Genomic DNA, 7,062 nt, shown 5'->3' with positions numbered 1-7,062 from the left:
TTGTTTATAAAATTGGTCAAAGTTTACAAAGCTTGACTTTGACCAAAGCTAATACGCGAACTAAATAAAAATGAAGGGAGTGCAAAAAAGAGAGAATTTGTAGACAAAATGTAATCCGTAATGGTCTGTAGACTCGAATCTACTGTGCGAACGATCCTTCCTCGTCCGATATGTGCACGATCCTAAATCGAATGCACCGCTGCACTTTCATACCATGCGTCAACAACTGGATTTTGCATGTCGCGCAAAAATCGGCCGGCAAGTGTCGTTTATATAGTGGGACTCTTGTAGACTTGCTGGCGCCCATACCATTGATGGTTGAAGTCCCAAGCAAGGTATGAGCGTTGGAAGTTGAGAGAACCCAGAATGGTTTTAGGGGAGGGGGATTTGACGACTATGGTTGGAGTCGCTCTTATATTTTTTTTATCCATATAATCCCAATATCTAGCATCCAAATTTCTCACATTTACCAGGTTTATTTAGCATCCAAAACCAGTCATGCTTTTGCCGCACATGATGATGTATAACACAGTGCTCCGAGGAGACCTGTAACGTCATCTGATTTTGGAGATTGTGAGTACAAATGTGCACAGTATTTTCATCTGAGACTCTTCCAACCAGACCAAACTTACCCTCCCTTTCTCTCATGTGTGTGTGTGTGTGTGTGTGTGTGAGAGAGAGAGAGAGAGAGAGAGAGAGAGAGGGGAGTACCTAAATGTTTGCTTTATTTCTTTTAAATAGAGGTAAGAGAGATCTAGCATTCCATTAACTATAAGGAGTACTATACATTTCTACTGGTAACTACATGATTACAATGATTGCACAAGGTAGAGAAAAGATTTGGGAAGTTCACGGACTTGGACAATAGAACAATAGGAGAAAAAAAATTCCCTTCGAAAACTGGGATGGCTCTCCTATCCCCTCCCTCCCCTTCCCCCCTCGACCCCGTCGCCGGCCTACTCCCTCCCCTCTTCGGCCGCCCTCCTCTCCTCGCCTCCTAGCCCTCTTTCCCCGGCCCCGGCTCCTTCCGCTGCGACGGCCCCCCACCCCCTCTCCTCGTCCCTCCTCCCCTGGCTTGCGGCCCCGCAACAGGTTCTGGGCTCTGGCGGATGGCGACGACGGGTCGGACTCCGATTCCAAGCTCCTGCCTTGCTCCCAAGATCCCCTTCTCGTCGTGGGGGTGGGGGCGATGCTGGCGCAGCCGGCTCGGGTCAGGAAGTTCGCCCCGCGCGCCCTGGGTAGGTCTGTCTTCTCCTCCTCGTCGGATGGATCTGGGTGGGTTCGCATTGGCCGTCGCCGGTGGTTTGCTCGCTCGGGGCCTGCGCCCTTGCCTGATCGTGGGGTGTTAGGTGCTGGTCCTGGATCTGGTGGTCTCGTGGTGGGCGCCTCATGCTCTCTGCCGTCCGTGGCGCTGGAGACGAGGTCGCTTGTGGGTCCGGGGCCTTTGCCGTTGGCGACGGCGGCTTCTCTGCCAACCCTAGATCGGGTTCCCGACCGGTTAACTTGTGGGCCTACGGTGCGGGCTCCCTCGCCCCCTTCTGGGCTTGTTGGTCCTGTTGGGCCTCCCCCACTTTCCTCCTCCTCTGCCTACACTCCACTCTCTGTGTTGGGCCCTAGGCCTTGAGCGACCCTATCCCTTCCCCCTCTCTCTGGCCCGGCCTGCATGGACGCTCCTGGCCTGGCTCGCTCTGGCTTTATATGGGTCCGCAAGGGGTCGTCCTCCATTTTTGTAGATCTGCTCCGCCACCTCCCCTCTCTCGCTCCTTTGCGGCCGTGTTGTCCATGGATCAGTCGCGTGGTTCTTCGAGCGAGGCCATCTCTGGTCAGAAGCGGCGGCGTGAGGGCCTGGTGATGGGCGACCAATTTGGAGCTCGAGGCGGCCCTACGCTCCAAGCTTGAGGCCGAGCAGGCTTCGCATGAGCAGGTGGCTCGTGAGCGCGAGGCTTGGGCGGTGGGGCCCGAGTGGCTCCAGAGAGATGAGCGGGCTCGCTCCTCGGCAGCCTCTGCAGCGGCTTCAGGGCTGGAGGCGCCCAGATCTGGCGGCTCTGGTGGGGATCCTTGGGACGCTGTGGTGGTGGCTGGCAGATCGGGCTCCGCCACCGTCCTCCCCCTCCTCCCCCCCACAGGCAGCTAGCCCCGGGCCGCGGTGCTGCCGGGCGCCTGGGCCCTCCTCGGGGTTCGGTGGTCGTCCGATGACGTGCGGTGGCCCTGGATCTGGCGTGTTCGGCCGTCGCCCGCCTCCCTCTGGCCCTGGCACGTCCTCTGCTGGCCAGGGGGATGGGATCCTCTCTCCGCCTCCTCTCCTCCCCGCTCATCATCCTCCTGCTATCCAGCCTACAAACCCCAACCCTAACCTCACTTTCTTTGCTTGCCACCAATCTGGGCACTTCCAGTCCAGCTGCTTCAACCCCCCCTTACTGCCTCATCTGTAGAGAGGAGGGGCATCTCACCGTGGACTGCCAAAACCACCGCAAACCCGCTTCGTTCGTGAATTATGGTCGCAGTCTTCCTGGCTGCTCTTTCTTCGCACTTGATAGCGAGATCCCTCAAGTGGTTGTTGCCCCTGCCTTATCCAATGCCATCATCACTATCAAGGACCACAAGATCTCTCCCCAGACCCTTCTAGATGAGCTGAAACATTGGGATGACGGAGGCTGGGACTGGTAGATCCGTCAGCTCTCAAATTTCGAGTTCGCGGCTGTCTTTCCCTCCAAGGGTAGCCTCAAGATGATCTCATCCTGCACCAGTTTTACCCTCCCCCTTAACCAGCTGGTTGTTTCTATTAAAGCTGCCTCTAATGGCTCCAAGGAGATCTCTCCGCTCTTTGATGTCGGGGTTATGATCGATGATTTTCCCCCTGCTTTGCGATCCTCTGAGTTTGTGATGGCTTTTGGCATTCTGATTGGCAAGCCGGTCATGGTTGATCCTGAGTCCCTCCAAGTTCTTGGCCCTGTTCGTCTCAGAATATGGTGTGTCGACCCCCTCTGTGTCCACGGTTTCGCTGGTGTGTTCCCCTCGGCTGAAGGCTTCCATCTTCGTGTCCGCGTCGAGGCTGGGGCTAACCCCCATGCTCCTCCTCCACCCCCACCTCCTTCCGACTAGTGGGGGGAGGATGGTGATGATGCTCCCAACCCGAGCGGTGGCTCCAATCCTCACTTCACACACTCGAAGTGGGACGGCATGGGTTCTGAATCCCGTGAGTTCTTTAAGGACAATGCCCCAGTGGACAAGTCTAAGGGGGGTGCTGCCATGGCCAAGGAGGCGGTGGTGGCGGCCGTGACGACCACTATCCCGATGGGTACGCCGGCCTCAGGTGTCTGGTCCAACCTTCTAGTCCGTCCAGGCTCCCCTCCCTCTCTGGCATTGAAGATCTGCCCGCCTCCCCTGTGATGCCCCCGATTCAATCGTACACTAATCATACACGCAAACGTGTACGATCAAGATCAGGAACTCACAGGAAGATATCACAACACAACTCTAAAATAGAATAAGTCATACAAGTATCATAATACAAGCTAGGGGCCTCGAGGGCTCGAATACGAGTGCTCGATCATAGACGAGTCAGCGGAAGCAAAGAATGGAAAAGGGGGAAAGAGGAGAAAAGCAACCGTGAGTACTCATCCCAAGTACTCGCAAGCAAGGATCTACACTACATATGCATGGGTATGAGTGTAAAGGGGCAATTTCGGTGGACTGAACTGCAGAATGCCAGAATAAGAGGGGGATAGCTAGTCCTGTCAAAGACTACGCTTCTGGCAGCCTCCATCTTGTAGCATGTAGAAGAGAGTAGATGGTAAGTTCACCAAGTATCATCGCATAGCATAAACCTACCCGGCGATCCTCTCCTCGTCGCCCTGTGAGAGAGTGATCACCGGGTTGTATCTGGCACTTGAAAGGGTGTGTGTTATTAAGTATCTGGTTTTAGTTGTCATAAGGTTAAGGTACAACTCCGGGTCGTCCTTTTACCGAGGGACACGGTGATACGTCTCCAACGTATCTATAATTTTTGATTGTTCCATGCTATATTATATTCTGTTTTGGACATTATTGGGCTTTATTATACACTTTTATATTATTTTTGGGACTAACCTATTAACTGGAGGCCCAGCCCAGAATTGCTGTTTTTTGCCTACTTCAGAGTTTCGCAGAAAAAGAATATCAAACGGAGTCCAAACAGAATGAAACCTTCGGGAACGTGATTTTCGGAACGAACCTGATCCAGAGGACTTGGACCCTACGTCAAGAAAGCTACCAGGAGGGCACGAGGTAGGGGGGCGCGCCTACCCCCCCAGGGCGCACCCTCCACCCTTGTAGGCCCCATGTTGCTCCACCGACGTACTTCTTCCTCCTATATATACCTACGTACCCCCAAACTACCAGAGGGGGAGCCAAAAACCTAATTCCACCGCCGCAACCTTCTATACCCGTGAGATCCCATCTTGGGGCCTTTTTCGGAGCTTCGCCGGAGGGGGCATCGATCACGGAGGGCTTCTACATCAACACGATAGCCTCTGCGATGATGTGTGAGTAGTTTACCTCAGACCTTCGGGTCCATAGTTATTAGCTAGATGGCTTGTTCTCTCTTTTTGGATCTCAATACAATGTTCTCCCCCTTTCTTGTGGAGATCTATTCGATGTAATCTTCTTTTGCGGTGTGTTTGTTGAGACCGATGAATTGTGGGTTTATGATCAAGTTTATCTATGAACAATATTTGAATCTTCTCTTAATTCTTTTATGTATGATTGGTTATCTTTGCAAGTCTCTTCGAATTATCAGTTTGGTTTGCCCTACTAGATTGATCTTTCTTGCAATGGGAGAAGTGCTTAGCTTTGGGTTCAATCTTGCGGTGTCCTTTCCCAGTGACAGTAGGGGCAGCAAGGCACGTATTGTATTGTTGCCATCGAGGATAACAAGATGGGGTTTATATCATATTGCATGAGTTTATCCCTCTACATCATGTCATCTTGCTTAAAGCGTTACTCTGTTCTTATGAACTTAATACTCTAGATGCATGCTGGATAGCGGTCGATGTGTGGAGTAATAGTAGTAGATGCAGGCAGGAGTCGGTCTACTTGTCTCGGACGTGATGCCTATATACATGATCATACCTAGATATTCTCATAACTATGCTCAATTCTGTCAATTGCTCAACAGTAATTTGTTCACCCACCGTAATACTTATGCTCTTGAGAGAAGCCACTAGTGAAACCTATGGCCCCCGGGTCTATTTTCCATCATATTAATCTCCCGACAACAAGCTATTTCTGGCGCCGTTTTTATTTTGCTTTCTTTACTTTGTATCTTTATCATAAAAATACCAAAAATATTATCTTATCATATCTATCAGATCTCACTCTCGTAAGTGACCGTGAAGGGATTGACAACCCCTTTATTGCGTTGGTTGCGAGGATTTATTTTTTGTGTAGGTGCGAGGGACTTGTGCGTGGCCTCCTACTGGATTGATACCTTGGTTCTCAAAAACTGAGGGAAATACTTACGCTACTTTGCTGCATCACCCTTTCCTCTTCAAGGGAAAACCAACGCAGTGCTCAAGAGGTAGCAAGAAGGATTTCTGGCGCCGTTGCCGGGGAGTCTACGCAAAAGTGAACATACCAAGTACCCATCACAAACCCTTATCTCCCGCATTACATTATTTGCCATTTGCCTCTCGTTTTCCTCTCCCCCACTTCACCATTGCCATTTTATTCGCCCTCTCTTTTCCGTTCGCCTCTTGTTCGCTTGCTTCTTGTTTGTTCGTGTGTTGGATTGCTTGCTTGGCACGATGGCTCTACCTTCATTTGGAGATCTTCACCTTAAAAGGTTAGAAGAGATTGAAAGCAAAGTCAGGAGTTTTATGGTCTTACAATTTGAGCATAATAATTTATATAGAAAAGAGCTTAGGGAACAAAAAAGCTTTATGGGTTATATGAATAAAGAGCTCGATGATATGTCTAAAGAATTTGATGGTTTGAAATCTCAGATTGCTCATCTTGAGAAGTTAATAGCTGAAGTTTCGGATAAGCACGCCACCTTAGTTAATAAGATGGCCGCTAAGCCGGAATTTTTTTGGGAGAATAAAGATGAAGATCTAAAAGTTATTGATGTGTCCCCTATTAAATCTTTGTTTTGCAATATGAATCTTGATAATGATGAGACTGAATATGTTCCACCTTTACCTAGAAGGCGTTAAAAAATTCGGAGTTTTTAGATCTTGATGCAAAAATTGGTAAAAGTGGGAATGAAGAGGTCAAAACTCTAGATAATAATGAACCCACTATTTTGGATTTCAAGGAATTTAATTATGATAATTGCTCTTTGATAGATTGTATTTCCTTGTTGCAATCCGTGTTAAATTCTCCACATGCTTATAGTCAAAATAAAGCCTTTACCAAACATATCGTTGATGCTTTGATGCAATCTTATGAAGAAAAACTTGAGTTGGAAGTTTCTATACCTAGAAAACTTTATGATGAGTGGGAACCTACTATTAAAATTAAAATTAAAGATCATGAATGCTATGTGTGATTTGGGTGCTAGTGTTTCCACGATTCCAAAAACTTTATGCGATTTACTAGGTTTCCGTGAATTTGATGACTGCTCTTTAAATTTGCACCTTGCGGATTCCACCATTAAGAAACCTATGGGAAGAATTGATGATGTTCTTATTGTTGCAAATAGTAATTATGTGCCCGTAGATTTTATTGTTCTTGATATAGATTGCAATCCTTTATGTCCTATTATTCTTGGTAGACCTTTCCTTAGAACGATTGGTGCAATTATTGATATGAAGGAAGGAAATATTAGATTCCAATTTCCGTTAAGGAAAGGCATGGAACACTTTCCTAGAAAGAAAATAAAATTACCTTATGAATCTATTATGAGAGCCACTAATGGATTGCCTACCAAAGATGGCAATACATAGATCTATCCTCGCTATTATGCCTAGCTAGGGGCGTTAAACGATAGCGCTTGTTGGGAGGCAACCCAATTTTATTTTTAGTTTTTGGCTTTTTGCTTCTGTTTAGGAATAACTATTTGATCTAGCCTCTGGTTAGATGTAT

This window comes from Triticum aestivum, chromosome 1D, assembly GCF_018294505.1.
Source record: "Triticum aestivum cultivar Chinese Spring chromosome 1D, IWGSC CS RefSeq v2.1, whole genome shotgun sequence".
In the NCBI taxonomy this organism is placed as follows: Eukaryota; Viridiplantae; Streptophyta; class Magnoliopsida; order Poales; family Poaceae; genus Triticum; species Triticum aestivum.
Note: the sequence above shows the minus strand (reverse complement) of the source record.